Genomic DNA, 7,230 nt, shown 5'->3' with positions numbered 1-7,230 from the left:
TAGTTCAAATCAGTTGTAATGTTGTTGTAGCTGAGTGTGTGAGAGAGAGAGAGCGTTAGAGAAAGTGTGTGTCTGTGTGAGAGTGAGGTGGTAGTACTCCTTGTCACAGTGGAGGGTCAATGGTTTGATGTTTTTTCTGTTGTGTGGCCCCCCTCCTTGTAATATTTTGTGTGTGTGTGTGATAGACAAAGTGTGCAGTGTGTGTGTGTGTGCGGCTGTGTGTGTGAGTGAGAGACAGAGCATGTATGTGTATTAGAGAGTGAGTGTTACCGTATTTTTCGGACTATAAGACGCACCGGACCATAAGACGCACCTAGGTTTTAGAGGAGGGAAATAGGAAAAAAAAAATTTTCCTTTTTCCCTCCTCTAAAACCTAGGTGCTTCGGTGCGTCTTGTCCGAGTTTTGGACCTCCGTCCCGTACTTACAAGATTCCATGTTCCCTGGTGGTCTAGTGACGTCGGGGCAGGAAAGAGCCCCCTCTTTCCTGCCCATCGCGCTGCTCTCCGTGCTCCTCAATGCTTTCTGACGGTCTCGGCGATATTCAAAATGCGGCCATTTTGAATCTCGCCGAGACCGTCAGAAAGCATTGAGGAGCACGGAGAGCAGCGCGATGGGCAGGAAAGAGGGGGCTCTTTCCTGCCCCGACGTCACTATACCACCAGGGCACATGGAATCGTGTAAGTACGGGACGGAGGTCCAAAACTCGGACAAGACGCACCGAAGCACCTAGGTTTTAGAGGAGGGAAAAAGGAAAATTTTTTTTTTCCTATTTCCCTCCTCTAAAACCTAGGTGCGTCTTATGGTCCGGTGCGTCTTATAGTCCGAAAAATACGGTAACACTCACTCTCTAATACACATACACGCTCTGTCTCTCACTCACACACACAGCCGCACACACACACACACTGCACACTTTGTCTATCACACACACACACAAAATATTACAAGGAGGGGGGCCACACAACAGAAAAAACATCAAACCATTGACCCTCCACTGTGACAAGGAGTACTACCACCTCACTCTCACACAGACACACACTTTCTCTAACGCTCTCTCTCTCTCACACACTCAGCTACAACAACATTACAACTGATTTGAACTACTGTGACAAATCAGAACAAGAAAAGGACTGTAACAAAACAGAAACACTACTATTAAAAAAGCAACCTAAAACAACTAATATGCCACGACGAAAACTAGACACCACAGGAACTGAGCAGGCAGCTCATGATTTAGAATTGAAGAGGAGGAAAGCTCAAAGAGATAGAATTAGACATGAAAATAAAACAGAAACACAAAAACATGCAGAAAAGGAAAGAGTACGTAATTACAGAAAACATCGCAGTGAACTACAAAAACATGAAGAAAGACACAGACGTCAAGAATCAACAAACACTTAATGGACCTTCAAATGACAAGACACAAAGCTTTACAAGAGTTTCAGGAAAAAAATATAAACAGTAGCAGCCTTGGCAACTTTTGCGAAATCTGTGAACATTGTCATGCAAAACACTTTAAAAATGAGAGACCAACAGATAAGAAGTTTAATGTTTGCTGCAATAAAGGGTCTATACATTTACCGCCTATAACTACAAATGAATACATTAAGAACTTGATGACTGCACAAGATCCAGATTCATGCTAACTGAGGATATTATTACGGATATATTTGGAACAACATTGTTATCAAAAGATATTGAAACATACTCAAGAACAGCTGATGTCAATGAAATCAATCTACAAGTTCTGAGTAAGCTGAAAGAGGAAGAAAAAGTTTACCTCAGTTCAGACAAACTCATCAGTGAGCATGGTGATGATGTCAGCGAATACCCAATTGAATTCCTTCACACATTACATCCTTCAGGCACTGCCCCTCATACATTGAAAATCAAAAAGGAAGCAATTATTATGCTATTGAGGAATCTAAATACTAAAAGAGGTCTTTGCAATGGAACAAGACTGATTGTTACCGACTTAAAACCAAACTTAATACTGGCTAAAGTCATAACTGGCAGTGCACAAGGTGAAACAGTATTCATTCCACGAACAGATCTTATTACTGATTCTGGACTGCCATTCCAACTACAAAGGCGTCAATTCCCGTTTAAACCTTGCATTTGCAATAACTATTAATAAATCACAAGGGCAGACATTAGACAAGGTAGGAATATACCTACCCAACCCTGTATTTAGCCATGGACAACTATATGTTGCCTTTTCAAGAGTCAGAAAGGCTTCAGACGTTAAAGTGTTAGTTAATCAGACATCAGACCAAGGAAAATTGATCCAAGGATCAAATTCTGTGTACACAAAAAACATTGTATATAAAAGTGTACTGTAAAAATCATTTATTAAATGTTTTCCCCCATTATTTAATTTCTTTTTTTCATTAATCGATGGAGGGGAGGGCAGGGGACAGAGGAGGGTGGCTGCACATGGGGTGAGGGAAGAGGACAGAGGACGGTTGCTGGACATGGGGGAAGAGCAGGGGACACAGCACAGTTGCTGCACATGGAGGTGAAATTTAAAAACAAAACGCCCGTTTTAACGGGCTTAACGGCTAGTCAAACATATAAATTGCGAGTGACCGTACTCACCCGCAAATGCGCAGTAGAGACTGAACGTTCAAGGAGCAACACTCCAAACCCCGCCTCCACCAGCAGCTCCTGTTCCTGTACCAAACGTAATGCAGCCAATAGGGAGGGGGCGTGGAAATCGGAGGAGGACGTAATGCAGTCAATAGGGAGGGGAGGGGGCGTGGAAATTGAAGGAGGACGTAATGCAGCCAATAGGGAGGGAAGGAGGGGGCGTGGACATCAGTGGGGGAGGGAGGGAGGGAGGATGGAGAAGAGAACCACCATGTACAAGGGCACAGCAGGAACGACGAAGTGGCCGAGGCAACAAAAAAACCCGCAGCAGAAACCAAGCAGGGATCAAAAAACGTTCTGTACCCAACAGAAAAAGGTAAACAGGTACATTCACTCGCAGCACACACACACACAAGTCCTGCTTTGCAGCATGAAGCAAAGACATAGCTGTCCCGCCCCTTTGGCTCCCTGAACAGCACGAGTCAGCAGAAGGGGCGGAACAACAACAACATGTATGCGGGGAGGGGGGGAGGGAGACCGGCATGCGACTGAAAAACGAGCCTGCCTTTCAAACTGCTCCAACAACTGCCTACAAGGAGACACTGAACCTCCACTGCCACACAGCTCCAACAACTGACTACTACCATAGGCGCCCGGTATAAGAGGCTTGGGGAGGCTAAGCCTCCCCAGCCGCAAGCCCTCGAAGCACCGTTTATCCCTCGCACTCCCTCCCTGCAGTGCAGTCCCCATCCCTCTCACTCCCTCCAATGTGATTTTGAACGCCTATCGCTGCCGGTAGCGGCACACCAACCTTATTACAGCTTGCTTCGGGGCTTCTCGGCCTGACGCATGACGTGCCCCGCCTCCTCTGACTAGCCTTCCTTATGATACATCCAGCCCTCGCGGAAGCAGGAAGGCTGGTCAGAGGAGGAGGGGAACGTCATGCGTCAGGCCGAGAAGCCCCGAAGCAAGCTGTAATAAGGTTGGTGTGCCGCAGTCCCTATAATTTGATCAGCTCGCGACGCCACCGCTACTGAAAGGCTCTCCGCTCTCTCTCATTCCCCCCCCCCCCCCCCTCGATGCACCGTTTATCCCTCCCTGCAGTCCCTCGTGCGCATGGACTACCAGTGCACATTTGGTGTGCTGCAGGCTGGGCAGTAAGGAGTAGCTCAGACAAGGAGAAGAGCCATTATTCTGGCAGCAGCTCCAGGAGAGAAGCTGCCCATGTTCCCTGAGCCACTGCATGTCTTTGCACCTCGGGCCTGTCAGCTCAGTGTGATAGTAGATGACAAGAAGTTTGTCAGCAACATTGTGAGACTAAACTCCAGTCTGTTCCGAACCATCACCATGTCAGACCTGCCGGAGATTAGGAATGGGGCTTCTGCCCTTGAGATTTCCTACAATGGGGAACCTCAGTCCTGGTTCCAGAGGCAAATCAGAGGTTCTCAGTACCAACCCATTCTTAGGGACCACATCTGCAAGGATATGAGTGCGCTGATAGCTGCTCACATGAGGTATGTTCCTCTGGTTCCTGGCTGAGACTGGCGCGACTTGCCAAACATAGAGGTGCGGCTCTCAGATGGTACAACCACCAGGAAACTAAGGTATACACACCACCAGAAGAAGAATGGGCGCAGTAGCACCGGTGTGCTCAGAGGCGTCTGCTCCTGTGCAGAAGGTATACCATGTGACCCAGCAGACAGACAGTTCAGCACCCTTATCCCCTGGTGCCTGCCCCACACCGGTAACAGACACAACCACTGGGCAGGCTTGTATGGGAGACTAGAGTGGGCAGGCTTCTTCAGTACCACCGTCACCAATTCAGAGCTTATGGGCAAACAGGGTCGTGTTCTTCATCTAGAACAGCATCGTGTGGTCAGCGTACGTGAGTGTGCCCGGTCCCAGGGTTTTCCAGATACCTACAGATTGTTTGAAAATATTCTCGATAAGCATAGACAGGTTGGCAATGCAGTACCACCTCCTTTAGCTAAAGCTATTGGACTGGAGCTGAAATTGTGTCTTCTTGCAAAGCTGAGAGAAGAAGCAGCAGGAAACATTAAACAGGAAAAAATGGACACTACAGGGAGGGAGCAAGAGGGATAAATGCTGCATTCTGGGGGGGGAGGAACGAGGGAGCAGGATAAACACTACATTCGGGAGGGAAAGAGGGAGAGGGATAGATATTGCAATGGGGGGAGAAGCAAGGGAGAATTGCTGGACATGGGTGGATGGAGGGGAGGGCAGGGGAGACAGGAGAAGTGCTGGAGATGGATGGAGGAGAGTGCAGGGGAGAATGGAGAGTTGCTGGACATGGATGGATGGATGGAGGGGAGGGCAGAGGAGAGAAGAATTGCTGGACATGGATGGATGAATGGGGACAGGGGAGAGAGGAGAAATGTTGGACAAGGATGGAGGGAAGGAAAGAAAGGAAAGATGCACACGGATGGAGTGGAAGGGAGAGAGGAGAAATGCTGGACATGGAGGGAAAACAGAGGAAGTACATGCACATGGATGGAGGGGAGTGGAGTGAGGAGAAATGCTGGATATGGATGGAGGGAAAATTGCTGAATTTAAGGGCTGGATTGGAACACTTTGAGGGCAGATGTTGAAAATGGAGAAAGGATAGGGACAGGGCTACAGATGGTAGACAGGACACATAAGGACAAAGGAGGATGGTGGACATGGTGAGAAAAAATATCAAATGGAAAGAAGACACTGCATAAAACAGAAGACACTGGGACCAAAGCTAATAGAAAAACTAAATGATCAGACAACAAAGGTAGAAAAAAGTATTTTATTCAGAATTTATTAATTGGAATATGTCATCTTTTGGAAATATGCATCTGTGATATTTTGCATGCAGTTTTCAATTTTTCTTGTATTGCTGCATGCTGAGTCTGGCTTCTTGAGGTAACTTTCCAGTTCAGTATTTTGCCTTCATATCTGTTGTGTCATGTGTTTTTCATGTGTGATCAAGATGCAGTATTCTGCTAGCGTGTAGTATTTGCAGCCCTTTTTGTTTGTTTTTTTTCACGAGGTAGTGTATTGGTGTTTTAGAGCCTGGTGTAATTACAGTTCTGCCTTTCCACACATAAGGTTGTAGCTCGCCCTGTCCTTGGAATTAGTGCTGTTATGGTTTGGTAAGGTTATGTGTTTTTGCACAAGTTTGTGTATAGTGTTTTGCAGTGGAGAGATTGTGTGTTGGCCTTACTGAGGTGGCACCGAAACATCAGAAAGGGTGTACAGCCTAAATCATGACACACTACCTCTTGAAGGATCTATATATGGTCATTAATAAAAGGAGCTCATTGTGATCACTATCCACCCTAAAAGGGTGTTTTGTGGCTCTACATGAGAATTGTGGTATTATGATCCCTTGTTTCATATTATTGACGGTCTGCATTTTCCGTATGGTGATATATTGGTGTACTAGGTCTGCCCAGTGTAATATTTATGGTACAGTAAGGTTATGAGTGTGTTTTTGCACAAAGTTGTGCATAGTGTTTTGCAGTTGAGCGATTGTGCTTAGAATATGCTTTGAGCAACCACTTATTCTTTGACATATGATACATATCTAATATCTACATTTAATAAAAGGTATTAATTGTGATTATTTTATTTTTACTTATTTTTTTTCTGTGTGTTGTGAGACAATTATGGATGTGGAGGAAGAGGAGAGGTGGGTTTAGGTGGAAAGACGAGGAGCTCGGTTTAGGAGACACTGAACCTCCACTGCCACACAGCTCCAACAACTGACTACAAGGAGACACTGAACCTCCACTGCCACACAGCTCCAACAACTGACTACAAGGAGACACTGAACCTCCACTGCCACACAGCTCCAACAACTGACTACAAGGAGACACTGAACCTCCATTGACACACAGCTCCAACAACTGACTACAAGGAGACACTGAACCTCCAATGAGACAGGGAGTACTAACAGCTCACAAGCACTCTCTCTCACTCACACACAGAGACACACACGCACACACACACTAGCTGCTCACTCTCACACTCACTGTCTCTTTTCCCCAGAAACACACTTCATTTCTCACTCACTCTCACACACAGACCCACACACAATATTCTAAGAAGGGGAGGGGGACAACAACAAAAAAACCCTGATTTGCAGCTTATAACAAATGGATATGCAGAGCCACTGACCACCACCACTGTGAGAGCTCACTCTCACGCTGTCTGTCTCTTTATCAGAGAGAAACACTTTCTTTCTCACTCACTCTCTGACCTAAACACACACGCACCCAATCAAACATATAAACGGCAAGTGACCAACTCACCTGCAAATGCGTAGAGTCACTCAGAACGCTAAGAGTGTAGACGTCCAAGCCCCGCCTCCACCAGCAGTACAGCCCAATAGGGAGGAGGGCTTGGACATGGGCGTGGAAATTGGAGGAGGAGGGAGCAGGGAGGGAAGGAGGGGGCGGAACTGAGGGAAACACGCTGGGGGGAGGGCAGGGGAGAGAGCAGGGTTGGTGGACCCGGGGTGGGGGGAACCATAGGAAAACAAAAAGACTAGCCCGTTGTTACGGGCTTAACGGCTAGTGAATGGTATAAAAAAAACCAAACAAAAAAAACAGCACCACGGGCCTTTAAAAATGGAACACAGTTCTTTAATG

At 46.6% G+C, this 7,230-nt stretch overlaps 1 pseudogene; it reads left to right on the top strand.

Moving 5' to 3' along the window:
- Nucleotides 1-1,640: 1,640 nt before the first annotated feature.
- Nucleotides 1,641-4,693, top strand: LOC115464488 (annotated as a pseudogene).
- Nucleotides 4,694-7,230: the final 2,537 nt, after the last annotated feature.

This window comes from Microcaecilia unicolor, chromosome 1 (genome assembly GCF_901765095.1).
Source record: "Microcaecilia unicolor chromosome 1, aMicUni1.1, whole genome shotgun sequence".
Classification (NCBI taxonomy): domain Eukaryota; kingdom Metazoa; phylum Chordata; class Amphibia; order Gymnophiona; family Siphonopidae; genus Microcaecilia; species Microcaecilia unicolor.
This window is presented reverse-complemented; position numbering and strand designations above follow the sequence as displayed.